A 27,905-nucleotide genomic window follows, 5' to 3' on the forward strand; every position below is an offset into this window, starting at 1 on the left:
GAAGAGAGAAGGAGGTAGGAAAGAGAAGAGGAGGAAGAGGAAAGGAAGGAAGAGGGATAGAAGAGGGAGAAGAAAGGAGTAGGGAGGAAGGAGGAGAGGATGTAGATAAGAGAAGGGGAGGATGGTCATGGAAAGTAGAAGAAGGTAGAGAAGGGAAGAGAGCTAAAGGAAGGGGGTGGTGACCGGGCAAGTCCGATTAATTGTATATGACTGTACACTAAATATGTTATTGGATATGAATGTTAAAATAAAACTTTTTTAATAAAAAAAAAGAAGTGCTGGAAGAAGCGCCCGCAAGATGAGAGGCAAGTACAGGGGCACTTCCCTCCCGCTCTGGAATATGGAGCGAGTCTCCATCCCTCCTGTCGCCCTTACCTTCTCAGGCCACAGAAGGAATGACTGGGAGGAGAGGGCAAGGGACAGGGCCAGCCAGTCGGCAGGGAGCCACAGCAGGCGGATGAAAGAGCTTCATTTATCTGGGAACATGAAATGATATGGTAAAAAGCACCCAAGGAAGAAGAATGAACATCAGCAAAAAAAAAAAAGCAAAAAACCCAACTCTCGCCTGTTTTGGGAAATGGTTCAACACAAACACACACATGAGAGAGAGAGAGAAAGAGAGGGGGAAGAGACGGGGGGGAAGAGATGGGGAAGAGAGATAGAGAGATGAGAGAGAGAAAAGGGGGAAATGGAGGGAGAGAAAGTGAGGAAAAAGAGAGAAGGGGGAGAGAGAGAGGAATACAGAAATTAGAGAGCTGAAGGGAGAGAATTAGAGGGAAATGAGGGAAACAAGAGAAAGAAGGGGAGAAAAAGAAAGGAAAGAAAGAGGGAGGGAGGGAGGGAGCGAGCGAGCGAGCGAGAGGGAGAGGAAAAAGAAAAACATGGGAGTGAGTGAGAGAGAAATCCATTTCCCACAGAAAACACCTGGAGCCACAAAACCCGGGTAGGCATGGCGGGGGAGTATCATGTGACTAGATGGGAGTGACGTTGAGTTGGCCACGCCCACCAAGGTTTTGTGGCTCCAGTACTTTCTTTTCTGTGGGAAAAAGTACAAATGGCTCTTTGAGTGTTTAAGGTTGCAGACCCCTGCCCTAAACAGTGCAGAGGCAGCCACCAACAGTACAGGGTGTACTAAACATCATCCTATTAAGAGTGGTGCAATGTTAGTAATATTTGCCTATCCATACTAATAACCTTCATTATACAATTAGTCATTCTCTTAAACTTTTAATTTTCTAACTTTTGTTTCTGTTAGCTAACCATTGGTAAAACCAATCCCATGTTAAAAAATATTGTTTCTTCCTTCTCCTTGATTTTAAGTGTTAATCTATTCATCTCTGTACATTCTAATATTTTTTTAATTACACTTTCATCTGTAGGGATCTCTTCATTTTCACACTGTTGTGCAAAAACAATTCTTGCTACTGTTAACACGTGTAAGATTAAATATGTATTCACTTTATTGTGCTTTTCTGGTAAAATATCCAACAAGAATATTTCTGGTTTTAGATCCATATATTGCTTTATCATTTTTTCTAACCATGTACCGTATTTTTCAGAGTATACGACACACTTTCCCCCCCTAAAGGAGGCTGAAAATTTGGGTGTGTCTTATACTCTGAATGTAGCTTTTTCAAAGTTTTTTCAGCCGTAATGAGGCGCTAGCGAGTGAAGCGATCTTCCAAGCTTTGCCTGCTCCCTCCGACTTTCATCTGTGCTTTATAAGTTTTTTTTCAGCCCTAATGAGATGCTAGTGAGTGAAGTGCTTTGCCTGCTTTTCTCATTGCTGCTCCCTCTCAGCTGTGCTTTAGAAACTCTTTTTTATCCCCAGGCAGGGGATAAAAAGTGCAAGTGCGTGCTCAAAACCAGCAAACTAATGTGCTGAAGCTGACCAGACTAAGGACACTAGCCAGATGAATACCTGGTAGGCAGATTTTTTCCCCCGATTTTCCTCCCCAAAAACTAAGCTGCATCTTATACTTTGGTGTGTCTTATGCTCCGAAAAATACGGTATGTACTTTTGTCCAGTACTTTTTTGCCTTTGGACATTTCCACCACATATGATAATATGAACCTGGTATCTAATTACATTTCCAACATTTGGCAGATATGTTTTTAAATATCTTTGCCATTCTTGCTGGTGGTAAGTGCCATCTATAAAACATTACTCACTAAGCATCATCCTATTAAGAGTGGTACAATGTTCAAGCCTGTCAACATCATTTTGAATCCAATTCTCCTAGCTTGATGACATTTGCAAATGTAATAAACCATCACTTTCCAGACTCCTGATTATTTTTTAAAATTTCATGATTATTTATACCACCTGAATCATGGCATTTGCAAGGGCAGTGGTGAAGATGGAATCTCTGGGATTCCATTTATTAATTTCTCCCAGGTTCCCGTTCATTTCAAAGGCACCCTTTTAAGGCATTTCTGGGTTGAAAGGATTAATCAGTGATATACAAAACCATTAAAAATCACCATTTAGATGCAGTATGGTCACAACACAGTATTAGCTCACTAGCTCTCTAACCCACATTTATCCAACTTGTTTACAAAATATAATGAAATATTTTGTTATATGCAGTACTTTATTGAAGTAAGGGAGAATAGAATAGAATAGAATAGAATAGAATAGAATAGAATAGAATAGAATAGAATAGAATAGAATTTTTTATTGGCCAAGTGTGATTGGACACACAAGGAATTAGTCTTAGTGCATATGCTCTCAGTGTACATAAAAGAAAAGATACATTCATCAAAAATTCTAAGGACATTTTCCTTAGAATTTTCCTAAAGACATCAAGAACATTTTCTTATTCTATTAAACTGCCATAAAAATATATGAGTTAAATTGAAACAACTTGTTCCTGACAAACACAGAGTGGTTCTTGGTAACAGCATTTTTTTATTATTGCTCACAGAACTTCTCCCGGGTTTACGCCAAATACCTGACCTTCAGACATTCCGTCGCGAACTGAAGACACATCTTTTTATTCGCGCGGGGCTGTCTTAAATTGAATTTTATCAAATTTTTAAAACTCTTATTACCTAATTTTAAATGGGGTTTTTAGCTCACTGTATATTTTAATTTTCAGGCCAATTTTAAAATAAGTTTTTAAATTGCATTTTAAATTATATATTGCACTGTTTGTTTTATTTTTGCCTGTACACCGCCCTGAGTCCTTCGGGAGAAGGGCGGTATAGAAATTAAATAAATAAATAAATAAATACAATATGCAATAAATATTGCATACAATACAATAAAGTATAAAATATAAATATACTTAAGGCAATAAACTCAAGTACAGATACCAAAAGGTGTTCTAAAGCAGGAAATAAATGAAGCTTATAAAAGGTTCCTTTTATAACTGAAATGTGTGAGGAAAATGGAAACTGTCAAATTTCATTTTTGCAAGTTCTGCAAGCCTTGCGATAGCCACAAGATAAGCCAGTGACAACGTAGACTTTTCTTGCAGGAAACCTGTAACCACATCCTGGAGCAAGAAATTCAGCAGCTTAAGCAAAGCCACAGGAAGCCATGAACGAATTAATGCTGATATGCTGTATTTCTGTATTTTTTTTCTACTTTTGTGAAGTATATAAGGACTTGTTTGTCCATAAGGAAACTCCCATCTAAAATATATTTGATGTTTCTTAAGCTCATCCACTAAAAAAGCAAATTCTTTTCTCTTTCTTAACATTTTAGGAGGAATTTCCTTCATCATTATTATATCTTGTCCTAATATTTGAAATTTATTTTTATAAAATGCTTGTTAGATTCCATACACAATCTTTTTAGTTGCAAAATATATAACCACATCTCTCGGTAAACGCTTCTGCCTTGCCAACCAAGAATTAACACGATAGATTTTTTTCAATATTAACTTCAAAATCTTCTGGTTCCACTCCATCTATCTGAGCAAAAGCCAGAGTAAAAATCTCTTTTAAATTTTCCTGTCTACATTCCCTTAATCCCCTCACCCTTATAGCATATTCCATTAATCTATATTGTAATATAACCCTTTCTTCATCTGCCCTGTCCACCTTAACCTGGATATCATCTATTTTATTTTCTAAATTCAAATTAATTTGATTCTTTTGAACTTCCTCTATTTTCATTTGCAAATCTAAATTAGTTTGGTTAAGTTCTTCCAGTCTTTCCTCCATCTGAATGCTAGATACCAATAATGGCGTAATTGAATCCTTTACCTTTTTCATAACCCCCCTCTGCTCTTCCACCATATCTTTAAAATCCAATGTTTCTTTCTCCATTTCATTAAATTTTTGATCTATTTCTAAAAGATAAGCCTCCAAAAGTTCCTGTAAATAAATTCCTTAAACCTTCCTTAATATCTTCTTTTAATTTCCGTATCTGAGCTGAAGAAATTTCCAAAATTTTAGTAGTAGTTAATTCTGTTTGCTTAAGAGCCATTTTTAAACTATGTAATCTACCAAAAAGAAAAAAAAGAAGCTTCAGTAAACTTTTCTTCTTAAACACTGTAATAAAAAGAAAAAGGTAAAAAAAATCATAAACAATTCTTATTCATTCCATTTAAAAAATACCTTGTTATATTCTTCTTATAGGTTCCACGCCAGCAGTTGTAGTAAACATTTCCTTAACTTTCACTTCCAATACACAAAACGCCATTTGCTTTCAATACACAAAACGCCATTTCCTTTCTTCATCTCCAATCCTGACTACAAATATATCCTCTAATAGGGAGTTAAAATCTTCTTACAAACAAATGCCAACGAATTGCCAGCCTTTCTTAAAGCCCCTGAGATGCTCCATAAATGGGAGAGACATTGAACATCAATTCTTATATATTCCTGAATGTCCTATTGCCTTGTTGGGACATGATATACTGTGCAAGATGGGAGCAACTTTATAGTTTAGTGAGAACAGCATGGCACTAATAATGAAACACCCCCCAGATGAGATGTGGCGTGTGATGGTAGCCCACGAGGTTCAAGTCCTCGATACCTGGCAGGAATTCGAAGTCCAGGAATTATGGGCAGAAGATAATCCACCAGGCCATGCAACCCACCATGCACCCTTAGTCATTCAAGTAAAGCTGTCCAGGCCTTAGAACAGGCAGCAAAACCACCAGTGAATATGTCCAAGCCCTCTTTAATAATACAAGAGACTGATGAGAGTCCTGAAGCCTTTTTCCAGAGATTGAGGCTTATAAAACATACACTCCAATTGATCCCTTGAGTCCTGAAAATGCCCGTATGTTAGCAATGGCCTTCATATCACAAAGTGCCCCGATATTAAAAAGAAGCTTCAGAAACAGGAAGGGGCATTGGGCATGACTATGAGTATATCCTACGACCACGTGCGTTACTCCTAAACCAGGGATGGTGGGTTCGAGTTCAATCTGGGGTGTGGCAGTGGATGTGGGAGGGCCTTTGCAACAATTGAGAGGAGGACATTATATACTTAAAACATTGGAATTGGGCCAGACATTGATTAACCAATTTGACTCCTCTTTAGGCCAAAGATGTTGATTGTGTTTATCTGCATTCCTATCTGCATATAGTGCAGTCCCAGTCTCACCAGACCTTTGGGCAGAAACCAAAGCCACCATAGCTTTTGAAAGGGATGCTGGGTGGAGAATTAACATGGTAGAGGCAAAGTTACATGGTGATTTCTATAACGCCTTAGAAAAGCTGGGAATGAGCCATCTTCCCATTGTTGGTCCTGTGGCTGTTCTGTCTTGCTACGACTGTGCAGCCCCCCTGCTTTCCTGTTGCAGAGCAGAATAAAAGAACAAAGAGTTTTGTCTCAAGGCAGCACCCCCACGACACACACACACCCGCCTCCTTCTGCAGTGAGAAAAGACAGGAAAGAGCAAAGTTCTTAATGGCTTGTTGTAAGGCAAAGAAATGAAGACTAAGAGAAAATGTTTTATCAGAATTCGTATTCTTCACTCTCATGTTCATGGGTCTACACTGAACTCATGAAAGGATTTTGTCTTTTATTCCCCTCTGGGAATGAAAGCTCCCGCTATCTCCTTGAAGCTCTATACTTCAGAAATGAGCAGAGAGACCCTGGACAAGAACTCCCACTGCAACCATTAACTAGTATATTAATAGCAGGGACCTTAGGGGTCTGGAGTAATGAGGGGAACCATCAAATTCATGCCTTTTCCATGAACATGGTAGTGTGTTTAAGAGAAAATGGAGTATTTTTCTTATGTGGGAAAAATGTGTATGTGTGTTTACCTACTAATTGGGGTATCATGGGACACATTCAGAAAAGGGTACCCCTTGTAATACCATTATTAGCCATCTTAGGGATAAGCACTGCTGTTGGAACAGGTGTAAGTGGTTTAACCCACTCCATCATACAATTTAGACAACTATCTGAAGAGTTCCAACAAAGTCTGAACCAGATTGCTGGTACCCTGGTTGAAGTCCAGGATCAGATAGACTCTCTAGCAGCAGTGGTCTTGCAAAACTGGCGTGCCATAGACTTTTTGATAGCCAAGAAAGGTGGTTTATGTCTACTCTTGGTAGAAGAATGTTGTTTTTACATGAACAAATCTGGAGTGGTCAGAGAAGATTTACAAGAGGGGGGCATCCAGGATTGGACAGAGAGTACAAAGTACTGATGCATGGTTCTCATGGCTACGGGGAACTGCTTGGGTCAAGCAAATGTTATTTTTGTTGTTATGTGGAATCGCAGGTCTAGCCTATGTTCCTTGTGTAATACCTTTAGTCAGATGATTAGTTATCGGATCTGTAAAGGAAGTAACCATCGAGAAGGAATTATTAGTGATGGAGGGACTGATAAGAAAAAAGTTTGCCCCAGATCCCCAGTTATAAGATGAAAGTCCTGATGGTGGAGAGTATGTACGAATCGGACCCTGGAGGAAGTGACTGAAGATGAAATTTGGGAATAACCTGAAAAACTGTTTTGCTTTTTTGATCTATCGCTGTTTTAAACTGCTGTCGGAAAGAAAAAAAGGTGGGGGCCAGTTTAAAAACTATTATTCATGCCATAAGTTATGCTTTTCTAGGTAAATACTAACAGGCTAATAGGTGAGACTAAATTACTGATAAATATCTATAAATAGAGTCTCAGAGGAGGGAATAAAGCAGGATACAAATGAAGGTTATAAAAGATTCCTTTTATATGAAGGAATCTTCATATATAACTGAGATGTGTGAGGAAAATGGAAACTGTCAAATTTCATTTTTGTAAGTTCTGCAAGCCTTGCGATAGCCACAAGATAAGCCAGTGACAACGTAGACTTTTCTTGCAGGAAACCTGTAACCACATCCTGGAGCAAGAAATTCAGCAGCTTAAGCAAAGCCACGAATGAATTAATGCTGATATGCTGTATTTCTGTATTTTTTTTCTACTTTTGTTTTATAAGGACTTGTTTGTCCATAAGGAAACTGTTCAGATTTGGCTTTGGTTATATTGATCTGAACCTATTTTGTTTGCAGAAATAAAATACAGCTACCTTTGATTCCGAGATCTGGGTCTCGTTATTTCCTGCAACAGTACAGCTTCCTAGCTCCTGCCTGTTCCCTTTTTGAATACTGTATTGGAAATGGCTTTGCTCTTTTTTTTTTTTAGTTTACATTTATATCCCGCCCTTCTCTGAAGACTCAGGGCGGCTTACAGTGTGTAAGGCAATAGTCTCATTCTATTTGTATATTTACAAAGTCAATTTATTGCCCCCCCAACAATCTGGGTCCTCATTTTACCTACCTTATAAAGGATGGAAGGCTGAGTCAACCTTGGGCCTGGTGGGACTAGAACCTGCAGTAATTGCAGGCAGCTGGTTTTAATAACAGGCTTCTTATAGCCTTGAGCCACCACGGCCCAGTCTTCCAGCATGTCAATAGAAGGTGTGGGATTTTGTTGTTTGCTGGGCTTTGTGTAAAAAAGTACTTTTAATCAGGGGATATTTCCTAAAAGCAACTAATGTTTTCATACAGCAAATCTCTTAATTGAATTAAATTTTGTATTTTAATATTACAGTGACTTTGTCCTTTAACATTGCAGTGAGCATTGTTTTACCATTTGTTGTGGTCAAATTCTTCAGGGTCTTTGCCTGGGAAGCCTCTGAAAACTTAGATGATTCTACTTTTCTCTTCAGCAATGTTTTATGAAGAAAGGCAACATAACAATTTTAGAGACAGCATCTGCTTTTTTATGATAAACTAATTCAGGTTGCAGGGCCATTATACAGCCACATTTGATATCCGAAGATCACTTTATTTTAAATTTGTATGTAGCAAATGCATAGCCCTAGCTGACTTTATCCAATTTAATTTAAATTTAATTTACCCAATCTACGAAAAAAAAATTAGATGGAAGATAATCAGAAAACACCAGGTCTGTAGAAAATTTACCAGTTTTCAACTGGTAAGTTGAAAAACATCCAATAAAAAGGAGGTTTTCCCATAAAAAGGCATTTTTATACTGCTGCCAAGAAAGCAGCATGGACAGATTGATGAAGTCACCAGCAATCAAGCTAGATAAGTAAGTTTTACCTGTAAAATACCCAATTTTGAGAAATTAATGCCTCATTTTTTTCTACAATCAAAATATATTGACATAATACTGTAATATCTGTAATGCCGCGGTGTGGCTCAGGCTGTAAGAAGCCTGTTATTAAACACAGCTGCCTGCAATTACTGTAGGTTCTAGTCCCACCAGGCCCAAGGTTGACTCAGCCTTCCATCCTTTATAAGGTAGGTAAAATGAGGACCCAGATTGTTGGGGGGGCAATAAGTTGACTTTGTATATAAATATACAAATAGAATGAGACTATTGCCTTACACAATGTAAGCCGCCCTGAGTCTTCGGAGAAGGGCGGGATATAAATGTAAATTTTAAAAAAAAATCCTTGTGGAACTAGAGATAGCTTGACTTTAAATAGATTTGGAAGGGAGATTTATGCAAGCAATTGGATGAGACAAAGGAAATGTGGAAATGTGGGGGCATTCCTACTGATTTCAATTATTTTGTCTTAATCTAAGATTTTACAGAACTGGTATATAATCCTATAAGAACCTCACATATAGCTTCTTTATATAGCTTCTTTATAAGGTGCTGTAGGAAGTTAGCACCCACCCCTCCCCTAGAAGAATGAAATATTTTAGGAAATATTATAAAATAGCGAATATATTTCCCTGGATGAGAAATGAAGAAACATGTTTTAAAGACAAAAGCAGCTGCCTGCAGCTTCCTGCCTCCCCCCCCCCCGACCTTTGTCAATGGGCCAGAGGCAGAAACTCATCCCCTCCACCTTCGTCAATGGGACATCATCTGCAACACAACAGGACCCATCTAGCAACAGAAACTCACCACATGGTGAGACTCAAGCAAGCTTGAGAGACAACCTACAAAGTTATCTAAGACCCCTAAACTACCTGGGTGCTTGACAACCAATCAGGATACATTTCTTATACAGGAACAGAAAACATTAAGGTGGGGCCCCACAGAGGGTATAAACTCAGGCACTCAGCATTTTGGTCTCTTCTTTGGTTCTTCACCCAACACCTTGAAGCATGTGATCTCCTTTTCTACTCAGGAACTGAAGCCATGTGATTCCTGACCACCATTAAGCCATCTTTCCAAGCAGTCTCCATGTTTCCAGTGTCTTTTTCCCCACTTGGAACTGAACCCAGAAGGATATTTCTTCCAATGGTGCTTTTAATCAAAAAGAAACTTTATTCCATATTCAGTAGAATAAAAAAGGATCAAATTTTGGAGTGAGGTATTTAACAAAATAATAGCACTATCTAAATAAAGAACTGAATTCCCACAAAATTCAGGTTTAGTACAGGTAGTCCTCTACTTACAACAGTTCATTTAGTGACCTTTCAAAGTTACAGCAGCACTGAAAAAAATGATTTATGACCATTTTTTTCACACTTATGACCATTACAACATTTTCATATCATGTGATCAAAATTCAGATGTTTGGCAACGGCTTCATATTTAGGACGATCAGTGTCCCAGGGTCATTTGATCAGTTTTTGTGACCTTTTGACATGCAAAGTCAATGGAGAAACCAGATTCACTTAATGACCAGGTTACTAACTTAACAACTGCAATAATTCACTTATCAACTGTATGAAGAAAAGTTGTAAAATGGGACAAAACTCACTTAACAAATGTCTCACTTAGCAACATAAACTTTTGACTCAGTTGTGGTTGTAAGTTGAGGACTAGCTGCATATAGTTTAGTACATATCAAAGACAAGAATAAATATGTACAAAGCAAGAAACTTAATGTTCATATGTTTTAGCAACAAAGTCAAAATAAATTCTCATCAGTGAAAATATCAAGATAATTTTTTCTTCTGCTTAAACTATTTCTAGATAGGAATAGCAACAATGGTAACTCACAGCATTCTCTCAGAAGTAGAGTAGTTATGCAATCAAATCTGGATTGCAAAAATCCGGATGGCCACTAAATTGTAGGGAAAAACTAAGAGATTTCTCTAACTTTTTGCTGTCATCTGAAGATGTCTGCCACACTGACCCCCACCATAATACTCTATGCAAACATCTAAGTAGATAGGGCCAGCCCTGCTGTTCATTTTTCAATGTTCATTTTTTAAACATTGTGTTTGAATCTTGGCTGTAGTTATACATCACTAAACAGTCATCGTTTCTATGATTTATTCTCCAAATGTCTGATACCTACAGCTGGATCTGACTGGTGTGAATTGCCTATCAACTGTATCTCTAATGTTTACTCACTTATGTCCCTAGAAACAGTGTGTTTTCAATAGCAGATAATAGCTGATTGAATCCTGCTCTGAAGGAGCAGAATTTCAACTTAGTTGCTGATGCCACCTTTGCTTTTTCCATTTGTTTTTTGTTTTTACTTTCTCTTTTGTTTTGGACTATTCTGTATGTTTCATCCAGCCTCTCTAAATACTAGACTGCCTACATATTGTCAAGCCTGAATTTGATTGGGGTGTGGGATTGTTTGTATCATTGGGTATCTGACATGAATTCAGTTTGACACAGTTTGAGCTGAAGGAGGATAAACATAATTCCTAGCCAATGAGTCAACCACATTCCAATGGCTGTTTGACCAGAGGAGAGAAGTTGCCAAGCAACCAGTTCCCATCTTGGTTGGACAATGTGACAGTTTGTTTTGGGAACTTGAGAAACTGAAACTTATATTGGGGTGAAAAGCCTGGGAACTTCAGTGTTGGCTAAATTTGTTCTTTGAGGAAAAGCAATGCCTCAGAGTTTGATTTGTAATCGGTGCATTACTTGGAGCCTGACACATACAGTCCTTGACTTATGACCATGATACCCATTACAATCAATCATGAATCATAAAATGGGTCATCCTCAGGATAAATTTATTACCTTTTTTTGAGATGGTAGTTAAGGAAATGCCACATTAAATGATTGTTTAAGTGTTTGTTATGGACCGGTTTTGCTGAAAACTGGAAGTAAATGCTGCTTTTCAGTAAAAACATCATAAAATGCAGTAATGTAACTGTGGAATGTTGCAAACGCCTGTAAAGACAGGCCAGCTACTGAGTGCCCAAAATGCAGTCACATAACTATGGGGGATGGCCATCAGAACTTCAAAAACCAAGTCTTAAGTACCTTTGTGGAGATCTATTATAACTTCACACAATTGCTATACAAACTATTATAATCATCATCATCATCATCATCATCATCATCATCATCATCATCATCATCATCATCATCATCTTCCCTTTCTTCAGTGCCACTGTGGCGCATTTGTCCAGGCCGAACTCAATGCTGATGTCAGTGCTGAAAATTCGAACTATATTGGTCAGTGACTGGATTTCAATTTCTGATTTTCCGTATAGCTTCAAGTCATCCATGTACAGCAGATGAGAGATTTTCTGTGAATTTTTAGCAGTTTGATAACCCAGGTTAGTTTTCTGTAAACTGTTGACAGGGGGATCATAGCAATGATGAACAGCAGAGGTGACAAAGAATCACCCTGGAAAATCCCTCTTCTGATGTTGACCAGTCCATAGTTTTCACTTCCAATAAACAGTTCTGTTTTCCAGTGCTTCATTGCATTTGCAATGAAATTACCGATGCACTTGCATATTCCGATAACATCCAGGCACTTGATGATCCAACTGTGTGGTAGTGAATCAAATGCTTTCTTGTAGTCAATCCAAGTTGTATGCAGATTTGTTTTTTGGCTTTTGCAGTTTTCTAGAATCATTTTGTCAATCAGGAGCTGATCTTTTGTTCCTCTGCTTCCCCGTTTGTTCCTTTCTGCTCTACTGGCAAGATGTTATTTGCTTCTAGGTAGTCCTGGATCCTATCAGCTATGATGCCGGTCAACAGCTTGAACATGGTTGGCAGACACGTTATTGGCCTGTAATTTGCAGGTGTTGCCCCTTTTGCTGGGTTCTTCTGTATCAAATAAGTTTTCCCGGCTGTTAACCATTCATTGATGTTTCCTGTCTGCAGCATCTCATTGAATTGTTTGGTCATTTTTCTGTGTAGGCTGGTCAGGTATTTGATCCAAAAGCCATGCAACTGATCTTTGCCAGGCGATGTCCAGTTCTTGATTTTCTTCACTCTGTTGCTTATCATTTCAGTAATTATTTTCAGTTGGTCCATTTTGTTCTTGGAGAATTTCATCTCAAAGTCTCTGATCCACCCAGCATTTTTGTTATAACCTTTCTCAGTCTCCCACAGGTCTTTCCAAAACTGGGTAGTTGCCATTTTCTCAGGTTTTTCAATTTTCATATCTCCCATCTGGTTCAGACTCTGATAGAACCGACTTTGGTCTGATTGGAACAATTGATTTTGTTTGTACTGGATGACTCTGGCTTCGTATCTTTCGATTTTTCTTGCTGTTGCTGTTATCTGCTGCTTCACAATTTCCAATGCTTCGTCAATTTTTCTTAATAGTTTTTAAATAGTTTTTAATGGGGTTTTTTAAATAGTTTTTAGAATTTTCAGCCTATTTAAATTAATCTTTTAAATTTGTTTTTAATTTTTGTGTTGGTTGTTCTTAGTTGGCTGTAAACCGCCCTGAGTCCTTCGGGAGAAGGGCGGTATAGAAATTGAAATAATAAAAAAATTAAAAAAATAAATTATGCTGAGCCCATATTTTTTTATCAGATGTTTCTTGATCTTACTATTCTTCAGCTTTTTCTCCTGCCAATTCTACAAGTTGCTTGCATCTGCTTGCAGGCTCTTGATTTTCAACTCCAACCTGATTTTCCACTGCGGTTTCCCAGTCAATTTTCTAGGGGGCTGCGGCTGTTGAATCCCCAGTTCTTCTGTTACTATAGCTGCTGCATTGTAGGCAAGCTGATTTGTTTGTTCAATTTATATTATCTGGACTGCTGCAAGTGCATAGTTCACATCTGTCACCAATGGCGCCCAATGTTTTCTAGGCACAGTCTTCAATGTTGGAAGCCTTCTTCTTTCTGCATTTGTTGCAGCATGTGCCAAAATTTTAACTTTCAGTTCTTGCTGCCTGGCATTGAGTACTCCTGGTGTTTCAATGATGGCTTCAGGCCTTGCTGATCCTGTTCTTGCAAAATATCTGATCCTGTTCTTGCAAAATATTCAAATTTTCTTCGAATTCAGGCTGTTCAGTTGCTCCAGGTGTTATTGGAGTATTTTCTGCTGCTACTTCAACAGTCTGCTGTTCAGTCTGTATTCCCGTTTCACAATTTTTCCATATTTCTTCCAGTTCGACTTCACTGAGCACTTTGTTCAGAGTGATGAATCTTTGCTGATCAGCTAATCGTAATTCAGTTATCCTTGAATCTGGGTATTCTTGTTTCCATAATTTGTACATCCTTTTTTGGTAGTCTTGTTTTTCTGGTTCTGCTCTGTAGTAGCATTTCATTACATTGCGGTTCTCTGACATGGTGTATCTCTGCCGCTTCTGAGGTTGTTCTGCTTCCAGTAGCTCTACAGGCCCATGCCCTGGTTGCTCAGCTATGGGACCCATGGTCTGTAGCCCACTTGTCGATGGATGCCCAGGTTCCCCAACATCTGACACGGTCCTTGTTAACCTGGGCGACAACCAAGCCAGTATAGGCTTTGTTCAATTGTGTTTCACCATGAATAATTGCATGGGTTGTTGGGTGCACTCAGTTCTGCTCCTCGGCCTAGACCTCTCTGGCATGGTTGGACCTGCTGGTAGTTTACACTACTGCCAGCACAGCTCTCAGCTTCATTGGAGCAGTTAAGCCCCCTGCCACGTCAAGGCGGCACCTGATGGGGGGCTAGAAGATCGTAGAAGGTGATGGAATTGAAATGCCCAATGGACAAACCATCAAGTGCAACCAACCCGAAGCCTACAAATACCTGGCCATACTGCAGTTGGACAATATCAAGCATGGGCAAGTGAAAAATGTGGTCAGCAAAGAATATACACAAAGGGTCAGGAAACTTCTAAAAAGTAAACTGAATGGCGGTAACACCATCAAGGCTATAAACAGCTGGGCCATACCCGTTATCAGATGTTGTAAACTGGACACAGGCAGAGCTAGACAGCCTGGATAGGAAAACAAGAAAATTGATGACTATACACTATGTGCTGCACCCACGTAGTGACTTTGACAGGCTATATTTGCCCAGAAAGGTAGGTGGCAGAGGACTTTTGCAAGTGAAGCAGACAGTTGAAGAAGAGAAACATGCTCTGGCAGATTATGTGAAAGACAATGTTGAACCAGCTTTGATGGAGGTCAACAAGAGGAAACTGCTAAAAGTACGGCAAACCAAGTATCAATATAGGAAAACAGCGATGCAAGCTCGAGCTGACAGTTGGTATAACAAAGCACTGCATGGACAGTTCCTTGAAAAGATCCAAGGAAAAATAGATAAGGAAAAAACCTGGTTATGGCTGACCAACGGAATATTGAAGAAAGAAACAGAAGGCCTGATTCTTGCGGCCCAAGAACAAGCCATTAGAACAAATGTAATCAAAGCCAGAATAGAAAAATCTGCTGATGATCCCAAATGCAGACGCTGAAAAAAAGCAGATGAAACCATTGATCACATACTGAGCTGTTGTAAGACAATAGCTCAGACTGACTACAAACAACGTCACAACACAGTCGCTGAGATGGTCCACTGGAACCTGTGTCACAACTACCATCTGCCTGTAGCAAAGAACTGGTGGGATCATAAGCTTGAAAAAGTGATTGAAAATGAGCATGCAAAACTACTGTGGGATTTCCGAATACAGACTGATAAAGTTTTGGAACACAATACCCCAGATATCACAATTGTGGAAAAGAAAGAAGTGTGGATAGTAGACATTGCTATACCTGGTGACAGCAGAATTGATGAGAAAAAACTTGAAATAGTCACCAGATATCAAGATTTGAGAATCAAATTGCAGAGACTCTGGCATAAACCAGTGCAGGTGGTTCCAGTGGTACTTGGCACACTGGGAGCTGTGCCTAAAGACCTAGGCAAGCACCTAAAAGCAATTGGCGCTGACAAGATCACCACTGGTCAGCTGCAGAAGGCCACCTTACTGGGATCTGCTCGCATAATTCGCCAATACATCACGCAGTCCTAAACGCTTGGAAAGTGTTCGACTACTGATCTGTGATACGAAATCCAGCATAGTCATCTCGTTTGCTGTGTATACTGTCCAGGAGGCCTTCCAGGCCCAAAATGGGACCTCTGGAGTTCTCCAGGAGGCCTTCCAGGCCCAAACCAGGGCCTTCAAAGTACTGCAGGAGACCGTCCTTGACTCAGAAGGTTATAAAAGGGAGGAAAAGTAACATATTTTATCTTGCAGGATTCTGCTACTAGCCTATGTCAATAATTTATAGCTCTAGTCTTCCAATGGAGTCATTTTCTTGATCTGGTCTCTCTCTCATAAGGTGATCAAGTAAATCAAGTAGAACAAGTAAGCATTAAAAAACAAAATCACAGAAATGTACGCCTCCCTATTTTTATTAGTTTATAAAACCATGTCTGAGGAAGTGCAATTCTGTGTCACACCAACCATGGCCACACCCACCATGCCCATGCCCACGCCCACCCCCAACTGGGCCTCCAAGGTCAAACCCAATCCTGATGTGGCTCTCAGTTTGACACCCCTGATCTAGAACAAGGGAACCGCATAACAAGCTTTGCTTGGATTATGAAAACATCTTGCATGGACTTGATTGGTTATAGTGGGTGGACAGTGAGGAAAAGTTAAGGGGTAGAGAAGTAGAACTGAGGGATTTTGGCACACAGTTCTTGGTTCTGGCTATTCAATATTGCAATTCATCTGATCACTAATAAAACTATACCTTTCTCAACAAATGGAGGCATGGATCATTTCTATTTAGAAGTTTAAATTGTGGGCAGCCCGACAGCCAGAACTGCAGTTTTTAGAGGTATGGTCTGAAAGAGATATAACAATTTTGGCATGGCATTCATTTTAATGGTTGCAATTTGGCCCAATATAGACAATTGTAATGCACCCCATCTTTCTAAATCCAATTTTATTTGCTGTATAAGTTTTACGTAATTGTCTTCTTTTATCGAGGAGCATCTCACCATCAACCATATTCCTAAATATTTACTTTTCCTTACACTTTGTAGTCCCAATTTTCCCTCTAATTCTCTTTCCCGTTGTCTTGTCATGTTTTTAACTATCATTTTCGTTTTTGTCTTATTAATTTTAAGGCCCGATACTTCTCCATATTTTTCTATCTCCCTGATCAAAATAGGTCCTGTCTCTTTTGGTTCCTCAATGAAAAACACCAGGTCATCTGCGAATGCCTTTAATTTGTATTCTTCTCTCTTAATTTGGGTCCCCTTGATCTCTGTATTTGCCCTAATTTTTTTCAATAATGACTCTAGTGTGAGAATGAAAAGCAGGGGTGATAATGGGCATCCTTGGCAAACTCCTTTTTTTATTTCAAATGATTTTGTGATTTCCACATTGATTATGTGGATTCCACATTGATTATATTTGCTTTTTGGGTGGAGTAAATTGTTTCAATCATTTGTTCAAATTTATTACCGAATTTCATTTCTTTAATTTGTTTTATCATATATTTCCAATTTAAGTTATCAAAGGCTTTCTGTGCATTCAGAAAAACAAGGTCTAGTTGTTTCTCTGGATGCACCTCATAGTATTCTAGAATATTCAAAACTGTCCTTGTATTGTCTTTAATTTCCCTCAATGGGAGAAAGCCATTCTAATTGGAGTGGATGATTCCATTTAGTATTTTTTTTCATCCTTCCTGCCATGATGGTCATAAAAATCTTATAGTCGGTATTCAAAAGAGAAATTAGTCTATAGTTCTGAATCTGATTCTGGTCGGTACCTTCTTTCATGATGACTATGATATATGCTTCTCTCCATGAGATGGGCATTTTTGCTACCAACAGTATCTCGTTGTACAGATCCAAGAATATCAGTTCCAATGTTTCCCCCATATTTTTGTAAAATTCACCTGGTAAACCAACCAGTCCCAGAGTCTTATTGTTTTTTTGTCTATGAGTCACTTCCTTTAATTCTTCCAAAGAAATCTCCCTGTTTAACTTCATCCTTTCCTCTTCCTCTAACCTGGGCATAATTTCCTCTTGTAGGTAACCATTTATTTTTTCCATCTCCACTTCCTTTTGATTGTACAGTTTTCAAAGTATTCTAATGTAATCCTTTTAATTTCTTCTTCATTATTTTGTAGATTGCCCACCTCCTCTTGAAATTGGTAAATTATTCTACTTTCTCTTTCTTCTTTTAATTTATATGCTAGCCACCTCCCCAGTTTATTTGAGTTTTCAAACTGATATTGTTTTGCATATTTAATATTTTTAATATGTTCTGTTTGTTCAATTAAATTTAGTTTATGTTTAACTAATGTTAATTCTTCCTTAATTTGGGGGGTCACCTGGGCTTAGTTGAAATTTGTTTTCTAGGTATTCTAATTCCTTCAACAGTATATTCTGCTGTTGCTTTTTTTTCTTGTTCCTCATTGATGTATATGCTAATGTTATTCCTCTTGTAAATGCCTTTAATGTATCCCATAGGTTCTGCAATGATGTGTGGTGTTTTTTATTTACATCGAGGAACAAAATAAACTCTTTTTCTATCTTCTCTAAGTGTTCCTTTTCATGTAATATTTGTATGTTTAGGGTCCATCTCCTAGGTTTCCTTTTTTGGCCTTTCCAGGTTATTCTCAGTGGATTATGTATCAACCTCCACTCCAATCTTCACTTCTATTTGTGTGTTTTATATTTAGTAGTTAGAATGCAATGTTATTATTTTAAAGTAGAATAGCTCATGGATTTAAGGTGTGTATTTAATCCTATACAGGAAAGGAGAAGAGGGCCCTTTAAGAGTGTCGTCTAACATAAAAAAAGGGGGGGGGAGGAAAGATTTGAAATCAGCCAGTTGTGCAGGCTTTTCAACAAAACCTGCATTCCTGATATGCCAAGCAGCGGGAGACCTTCGGAAAAAGTTTACCACGGGGGGTGAGAGGGAGCTGGCATTGGCCCAGCCCCACCTGACCTTTTGTGGGAAGGAGGGACTAATGAGGGGATATGGGATGTTGGCCATATTTTATCTCAGATTCAACTATCCACAGCTGTATTCCAGATGTATTTAGTAAAAGTCATTTTCTTTATTTTCAAATGAAGTCATGGTGTTTTCTTTCCTAAATATAATCAGAGACAGTCTGACATTTAGTTGAATATCATGTCGACCAACCAGGATTTAAATTTACATACCGAGGGGGTCGAAAAGAAAACTTTGATGGGAAGCCAGCCAACCCCTGAAATTGAGGAGGTACCAGAACGTATATCTACTGCTATGCTTCAAGCTAAACTGGAGGAAAGCAGAGCTCTGCGGATGGAACAATTGCAGTTAGAAGACAAATAGGACAAGGCCAAATGGTTGTTAGGGGTGGGCAGTCTACAAGGAGAAAGAAAAAAGAGAGCCTTTCAGATTGGCAACGAGAGCAGGAAATCAGAGATAAGCTCCAATTAGATGAGGCGTTACGTCTATACCGAGAGATGAGAGAGAGATAAGCAGCTCGTTGAAGGTATGAATCCCCTATTCAGTCCTCCAGGGGGGAGGGGGAAGAAGATGAAGGAACTGTCAGGGGAGCAGCTGGGGGGGTGTCCCACCACGAAGAGGTTTTGGAGGAACCAGACCCAGAAACCCCTTCCCCAGAGGCAGCCGAGTCTGATGGAGGACAGATGCCACCTACTGGCCGAGTGAGGCTGCGCAGAGGAAGGAAAAAGCCAAAAATCCCCCCCCCATCTGGAAAATTAGATGGAGATGCCAAGGAGTTAGGGTTGTTCCTGGCATTAGTGAATAACCATATGATGGACTGGGGGGAAGAGTATTGGTTGGAAGCAGCGCAGGTTAGGGCCGTAACCCAAAACCTAACAGGAAGAGCTGCCTGGTTTGTGTTGTTATACAACGGACACTCCCCCTTACTGGAAAAATACGATCACTTCATGACCGCCCTGAGGAGGAGATTTGAGGACCCCCTGGCAGAGCAGAAGGCCAAAGGCTGGATGAAAACCATCAGACAGGGGAGGAGACCAGTGGCTGACTACAACCAGGAGTTTAGTGATCTGGTTCCCCTGATGAGAGGATGGTCGGAGGTGACCCTTGTGGATATTTACAAAGATGGCCTGAATGGGGGCCTGTATGCACCGTGCTGGGCACGGGCCTCTCCAACCACACTGTACGGCTGATATACCGTCAGCAGAGATGGAAATTGAATTGGCGAAGGATCGTAGTAGGGCTGAGCGCGCTGGGAGGTAAAACCCCACCCATTTCCCTAGAGGCCCTCCAAAGGACTCCCCTACTTCTGAGAGTGGGAGGCAACGATCCACCGCATGCTTCAGATGTGGAAAGGAAGGCCACCGAGCGGCTTACTGCCGGGTGAAGCTGGTGCCAAAGACAACCCCTAGTGGTGGAAAGGGACCGGTGAAACCAACTACCAAGTCACGAGAGCCGGCAAAGGCAGGAGTAGGCATTGGCAAGAAGGCCACTCCCATCGAGGAGGAGCATGGGACTGACTGTGTCCGATGACAGTGAAACCGCTTCTGATTCCGATGAAGACCTTCTGGTGAGTTGGAAATAGGGCCCTTTAACAATCCCAGTCAAACTGCATGTCCCTTCCTCAGGAAATAAAGGGGAAATGCTAGCTCTCCTAGACTCCAGGTGTACCAGGTGCATCATCAGCCCCGAGGTAGTAGAGAAAATGGAATTAAAACTAAGAACTTTGAGTAGACCTATAGCTTTTTGCCAGTTGGATGGCTCTGTGGCAGGAGGAGGCCCCACCCATTTTGTAACGGAACCAATAGAGATGACAATGGGAGACCATCGAGAGAACTTAAACTTTATAGTAGCCCCAGGGATGGACCAGCCTCTGCTGCTAGGCCTGTCATGACTCCGGAAGTGGAACCCACGTATTAACTGGAAGACGGGGGTCTTATGCTTTCACTCTAGAGCGCTAAAAGTGGAGGAAAGGGACACCAGGGAGGAGCTTGCCGTGCCCCATGACTTGATGGGGGCAATGATGGAATGGATAGAAGGGGAGGAGAAGATTCCCAAAGAATACTGGGACTTACGAGAAGTCTTTAGTGAAAAGGCATCGGATGTACTACCCCCCCTTGACTGACTGACTGTGCAATAGACATACTCCCAGGGGTGAAGCTCCCAAAACCAAAAGCTTACTCCATGACCCAGAAAGAATTGGGGAAGTTACGCAAATCATAGACAAAAATTTAGAGCGTGGGTTCATTCAGCAGGCTAGGCCTCGAGTGGCTGCACCGGTTATGTTCCGAGAAAAGAAAGATGGCTCTTTTCATCTCATAGTGGACTATAGAAACCTAAATGCCATATGCGCCGAAAACATATACCCAATGCCGTTCATGAAGGACATGTTGGCCCATCTAGTGAAAGGGAAGTTTTTCACCAAATTGGACTTATGAGAGGCTTACTACAGAGTTCGCATAAAGGAAGGGGATGAGTGGAAAACGGCTTTCAACTGTCCCCTTGGCTGTTTTCAGTTTCGAGTACTTCCATTTGGACTGCAGGGGGCTCCCACGGTTTTCATGCAACTGATAAATGAAATACTCCACCAACACTTGTTTAAAGGGGTCCTCGTTTACCTTGATGACATTCTTATCTACACAGAAACAATGGACGAGCACATAAAGCTAGTAAGAGCAGTACTCAAAAAATTATTAGCAGCAGAACTCTATGCCAAACTATCCAAATGTGAATTTCATCAGACAAAAATAGACTATTTGGGATACCACATCTCAGCGGACGGATTGGAAATGGACCCAGAGAAGGTGAAAGCTGTCTTAGAATGGGCTCCCCCACGCACGCGCAAACAGCTGCAAAGTTTTTTGGGATTTGAGAATTTTTATTGTCAATTCATCCCCTCCTTTGCTCAAATTGCTCTGCCTATCACCAACCTCCTAAAAACTAAAGGAAATACAAACCCCAAACCTTCATTACCCCTTGAATAGTCAATAGAATGCCAAGCAGCTTTTGAAAAGTTGAAATGGCTGTTTGCAGCTGAACCTATCTTAAAACACCCCGACATGGATTTTCCTTTTGTGGTACAAGCGGACACTAGTGATGTAGCAGTCGGAGCCGTTTTGCTCCAAAACAATGCTGATGGTAAACTACAACCTTGTGCTTTCACTTCCCGGAAATTGACTGAAACTGAAAGGAGATGTGCTATTTGGGAAAAAGAAGCTTTTGCGGTTCACTGGGCTCTTCGCACATGGAGACAATTCTTAAAGGAATCTAACCACCCTTTCGAGGTTTAGACTGATCACAAAAACTTGGAAGCCCTAAAAACTCGCAGAAGACTTTCACCTAAACAAGCACGCTGGGCTCAATATTTTAACCCTTTTAACTTTACGTTATATTCCTGGAGGAAAGAACTTCTTGGCAGATGCTCTTTCACGACTGCCCCAATACAATAGTGCTCGTTCCGAGGTGGTACGCCCAATACTCCCCATTCAACAATTAGCAGCTCCTGCTATAACCCGAAGCCATACTAAAACTGAGACATCACTACCAGATGAATTAATTAAGTTATTAAAAGAGGCCTTAAACACAGACGACTGGTTCTTACAGTTTATTACTTTATAACTTCTTGTTAATTGCTCCTTCCGTACCTTCTGTTACTTTGTTGCCTTTGTTTGGTCATCTCCTGCTGAGTGCCTCCTTCCCAGCCGCCGCTCTCTTGCCCTCTGCGACTCTCTCGTTCGTGGTTTCTTTAGTAAGAATTCTCACTTTTACTTTCACCAATCCTTCAGGACTGCTGACGCTGAAATCCTTTTTTGTTTCCTCACTGTGCGGCCACCATTGCTCTCGATCTGCCCTAAAGACAGATTTTTTCCTGCCGGATTTAAGAGGTTCGGCTCTTGTTCTCCTGGACGCTAACGTCTCGTCCGAAGTACAAAGCCTTCCCCTTTAATTTTCCAAATCCTCTGGGTTTGGGGATGCCCTTAAAAGGGCTCCTTTTCAGGAATTAGTTGGGTTTTTGGGAGCCTTAAAATGCACCCTCACCCACTTCACTCTGGCGCCTCCGCAGGAAGTCCCGACGTATCTTTTCTATTTGCCTTGAAGAAGAGTTTCAATTCCTTTTCCATCATTTGTATACATTCTGTATCTTTTAGTTGTCCATCTCCACTTCTTCTGTCCTCTCCATGTCACTTTTATTGGATTATGGTCTGCCCAAGTGTTGGTCATTATTTCTACCTCTTCAATCTCTCTTCTTATTCCCGGGGTCATCCATGCCATATCGATCCTTGACCATGATTGGTGTGGGTTTGACTAGAATGTGTATCGGTTATTTTTTACATTTATTTCTCTCCAAGCATCTTGTAAGTTCAATTCTTGTGTAATCTCAAAAAATGAATTTGGTAATTTTCTTTTCTTTCTCTTATTTCTCTTATTTCAACCAATTAAACATATATTTTCATATTCTGTTTCCATTATTTTATTATGTACTTTTCTATAGAATTCATTTTGATTACTGTTTGGTGCGTATATTGTGGTAAGTAGTATTTATTTTTGATCTGTTTCTATCTCTATCATTAGGATTCTTCCTTCCTAGTCTGCATATACTTGTTTCAATTTTAATCTTTCCTTAATATATATTGCAATTCCTCTTTTTTATTTTTTGATGCTAGTGTTATGTAGAGCTTCCCTATTTTTGGATTTTCTAGTAATTTGCCATATTGTTTCTTGATGTGTAGCTCCTGCAAGCAAACAACGTCCATGTCCAATCTTTGTAGTTTTGTGAGAGTTTATGTTTTTAAAGGTGAGTTTAATCTATTTGTTTACTGAAAGCATCTAATTTCTTCCTCCATTTTGTTACTTATATATTGTTCTTAATTTTCTTGTATTTCTTGTCTCTCTCTCTCTATTTTTTCTCTTGCTCCCTCTCATTCTACTAGTTCTTTTCCGTTTCCTTCTTTCTTCTCATTCTACCTCGTTGTCCTCTACTTGGTGTTCCTCCTGACTCCTGTTCTCTACTCTCTTGTTCTTCCTCGGTTACAAAATGGTGCTCAAAGAACTTGTGGGCTTTATCAAGGGTGTCTATTTTGAATTTCTTCTCCTACCAGGTAATCAAAATGCCTTCCAGAACAAGCCATCTGAACATCACATTATATCTAATATCTAATCTGTGTGGTTAAGAATTGGTAGTGTCTTCTCTGGTTTCTCACTCTCCTAGGTATTTGTTTCAGGATTTGCATTTCTTTTCCTTTATATATTATTGGTTCTTCCCTCAGTTTTTTGTATATCTCATCCCTTATTGCCTTTTTCGTAAACCTCACATGTACTTCTTTTGGTAATCTATGTCTCCTTGCTGTCAGCCTCCGTGTGCTACTTTAATTGTTTTATTACTTAGTTAATTGTTTTACTGTTTAGTTAATTGTTATATTGCTTTCTTTAGTGTTAAGTATTGGGAACGGGGTAATGTTCCTTTAAGGCAGCTCCGGCTGCCATAAGGGGAAGGGAGGAGTTTTATCCTGAAACAAAACCCATGGATTCAAATTCCAAGAAGCGGGCTGCATACCAGACAAGTGAACACCATCAGAAGAAGAACACCATGTGATACCTGAGGAGAAATGGATTGGACCTGGCTGTTTGACCTTTGGAGGGAGGAGGGATGTATGAGGGATATGTATGTGTAAGACACTCCTACTATTCAGAACTTGCTTTACTTCCATGCAATCAGTTACTCTCAGTAAAAGATACCTTTCTCTATAAATCATGGAGTTGGGGTCGGGAGGCACGCCTGACACTTGCATAGTTTGTGTGTACACTTCATCTATGTCTCTCCATATATCCTGTTTATTTTTCTGTAATGTGTCTGCAAGTATTTCTGCCATGGTCTCACCTAGATCTTCCTCCTTTTCTTCCACTATATTTTAGAATCTTAAGAAAAAGGCTGCTTTTTCCATCTCTAAGAAGATAATTGTTTCCTCTAAGTCTCTACTGGCAAGCATACATTTCTGTTCCATTGTTTCCACTTTTTTCTGTTTGTTCCATTTTTTTTCTACCATTTGTATTCTCTGTTCATTCTTAGTGATGGCTTGTTGGATGTTTCCTATTTTATCATCCATTCTTCTGATATCTCCTTTCATTTCTCCCATGTCGTTCTTAATCTTTTCATGGTTTCTTTTTATCTTTTCATGATTCTTTGCTATTGATTCCTGTGTCTTTGTCATTGTTTCTTGTGTCATAAGTAATGTTGCTTGCATGCTCTGTATGTTCAATGTTGAGCTTGATTTCTCCAGTCTGAGCATACTTTCTATTGATTTGAGAGCGATAATGTTGTGGATGCAGGGTTTGAGGACACTTTCTTACTTATCTTGGTGATAATTGTTGTGCTCGTCATCTTCATGGCTCGGAAAATGTTTTTCCAAAACAGCATATAATAGTTTGGGTATTTAAGTTTCCTCTTTAGACCCCCTAATCTCTCTTTCACTATTATACTTTCTCTCTTTTTCAAATTCTAATTATAAATGTTAAACAATAATGCCTTAAAAATACCTTCAATATGCCTAAATTGATATAGTTATTATCTCCTTATACCTTAAAGCAGGTTTATGTAAATTTAAATATATATAGAAGCTATGTAAATATATAGATTTGTTACATGAATTAATATTGTTATAATATCCTTATATTTTAAGAATTTAAGACAGGTTTATATGGATATATAAATATATAAAGGCTATGTAAATATATAAGTTTGATAAACAACAAGTTCTAACTTAGTCATATGTTTTATACAGTATTTTCCAGTTATTTTTCATTTATTTCAGTTAATTCTATTTCCTATAGTTCATGTAATATTTACTCTATTTTAAGCAATCTTTCAATCCTTACTTGTGACAACAACTTATATATGTCCATATACTTTCTTCTTCTTCTTATATTTATACTTTTTTTTAGTACTTAAACAAACAAGTCCTCATTGGTAATTTGTTCAGTCTCAATCACTTTATGCCTATTATCTTCTATATCTTTAGATTTTCCAACTTTTTTTAAATTCTTTAATGAAACCGTTTGAATTTGTTCTGTAGTTCCTCTAATCCCTAAATGGTGCTCTTGTTCTCCTTGTAGTTTACAGGGTTTTTTCCATTTTTAAAGTTTGTAAAGTTTATAAAGTTATAGGGTTTTTATAATTACCAGTTTAGTATAGTCACATATCCAATCCATCGCAAAACATATCATATATCACGGTCAATGTCCATTTAAGTATAAATCCAGAGTTTCTTTTTTTTTAAACCATATTTTATTAATTTTAAAACAAACAAAAATACAAGAACATAAATACAACAATACAACAATACAAAAATACAAAAAAGATTTTTTTTTGTGCAGAAGTGTGACCATTTATACTATATATCACTACAAAGTTTTTATATTCTATACATTTTACTTCATCAAATTTTAACTATGTCTGAGTCTGTTTTATTCTTCTGTTTTCAATCCATTTGTACCATTTCTCCCATGATACATAATACTCCAAGTCTGTCATTCCTTTCAATTCCAATAATAGTTTATCCATTTCAGTGCAGTCAAAAAACTTTTTAATTATTAAATCCTTGGAAGGCATATTTATGTTCTTCCAACATTGTGCAAAAGCCAGTCTTGCTATGGTTGTTATATATATAATCATACGTCTTGTTTTCTTGTCGTAAGTTTTTCTCATTATCCCCAGAAGGAACAATTCCGGTTTTTAACCAGTTGAACACCGGTTATTTCCTGTAACCAATTTTTTATTTTTTTCCAATATTTTTTTTTAATTGAAAAAGTTTTAGAACAATTAAATTTTCCCCCCTCCCCCACCTTCCCTCCTCCCTCCAAAACCCCCTCCCCCTCCCGACTTCCCGGAGCAAACACAAGGTATAGTTCATTAAACAAATAGTCATACATTAAATTTTTAAAATCTAACACAATTATAATCCTTCTCTCCCACATAACCTGACTTCTTCCATTAAAGTCAAAAACAACATCCTTCATTCAAAGGCAATCCGAAATTTCTTAATCTGATATCTATTTTGAATATAATCAATCCAGTTCTTCCATTCATTTAAATATTTTTCTTGAGTACTGTCTTTCAAGAAGGCTGAAATTTTAGCCATCTCAGCCAAATTGGAAACTTTCAATATCCATTCTTCTATTGTGGGTAATTCTTTTTTCTTCCAATATTGTCCAATCAACAGTCTTGCTGCTGTTATTAAGTTCAAAATCAACTTAGTCTCAATCACTGTACAGTCCGTTGTTATTCCCAAAAGAAAAAATTGCGGTAGGAACTTTATCTTCTTCTTCAGAACATTCTGCATAATCCACCAGATTCTTATCCAGAAAGACTTAATTTTCTTACAAGTCCACCATACATGAAAATATGTAGCATCATCACAATTACATCTCCAACATTTCGCTTGCATATCTGGATACATACATGATAATTTCTTAGGATCTAAATGCCATCTATAAAACATCTTATAAAAATTTTCCCTTAAATTCTGCGCTTGCGTAAATTTAACATTTCTAACTCAATTTTTTTCCCATGTTTCCAACATTATTGGTTCTTGAATATTCTGTGCCCATTTTATCATACAATCCTTTATTAAATCTCTTTCAGAATCTATTTCTATCAACACAGTATACAATCTCTTTATATGCCCCTGGGTTTGATTTCTAATTTGTTTAACCAATTTTCTTCATTTTGAATAATACCAATTTTCTGATCTTCTTTCCATCTAGCCTTTAACTGTCCATATTGAAACCAAGTATAATTCCTCCTTCTTCTTTTAATGTATCCAAAGATTTTAATTGTAGATTTCCTCTCATTGTATAAAAGATCTTTATAAGTAATCATTTCTTGTTCCTGTTCTATATTTATATTCTCTACTGCGTGCGAGGACTTGCCCATATAGGAATTTTATAATTTAACTTATAATAATATTTTTCCAGACACGCATGAAGAGAAATTCTCAACACATGATTCTTAAAAGCTTTATCTACTTTCTTATCATACAATAAATATGCATGCCAACCATATAATAAATCATAACCTTCTATATTCAAAATCCTTTCCTCCGTCAAATTAAACCAATCACTTATTACGAAAGAACAACTGCTTCATAATACAGTTTTAAATTAGGCATTTTAATCCTCCTCTTTCCGTGTATCTTGCATTATTTTCATTTTGACTCTCACTTTTTCCTTCCATATACATTTATTAATTCCAATCTGCCATTCTTCCAAATTTTTGTCTTTCTTAATTATTGGTATCATCTGAAACAAGAACAAGAATTTAGGCAAAACATTCATTTTTATAGCTGCTATTCTCCCCAACAAAGATAATTGTAATTTTTCCCAAGTATTCATTTCCTTCTGAATTTTTTTCCATAA

The 27,905-nt window shown here is 38.6% G+C and overlaps 1 protein-coding gene across 3 annotated transcripts in view; it reads right to left on the minus strand.

Annotated features, from left to right (window-relative positions):
• Window positions 1-27,905, minus strand: part of RAMP1 (receptor activity modifying protein 1) — an 86,948-nt gene that overhangs the window by 40,408 nt on the left and 18,635 nt on the right. The window contains exon 2 of one of the 3 annotated variants that reach the window (XM_058185542.1): window positions 376-476. The exons of the other annotated variants lie outside the window; for them this stretch is intronic. The gene's annotated coding sequence lies outside the window, so the exon portion shown is untranslated. The remainder of the gene's footprint in view (window positions 1-375; window positions 477-27,905) is intronic. 3 annotated transcript variants of the gene reach the window in all.

The sequence above is a fragment of the Ahaetulla prasina genome, chromosome 1, assembly GCF_028640845.1.
Source record: "Ahaetulla prasina isolate Xishuangbanna chromosome 1, ASM2864084v1, whole genome shotgun sequence".
Classification (NCBI taxonomy): Eukaryota; Metazoa; Chordata; class Lepidosauria; order Squamata; family Colubridae; genus Ahaetulla; species Ahaetulla prasina.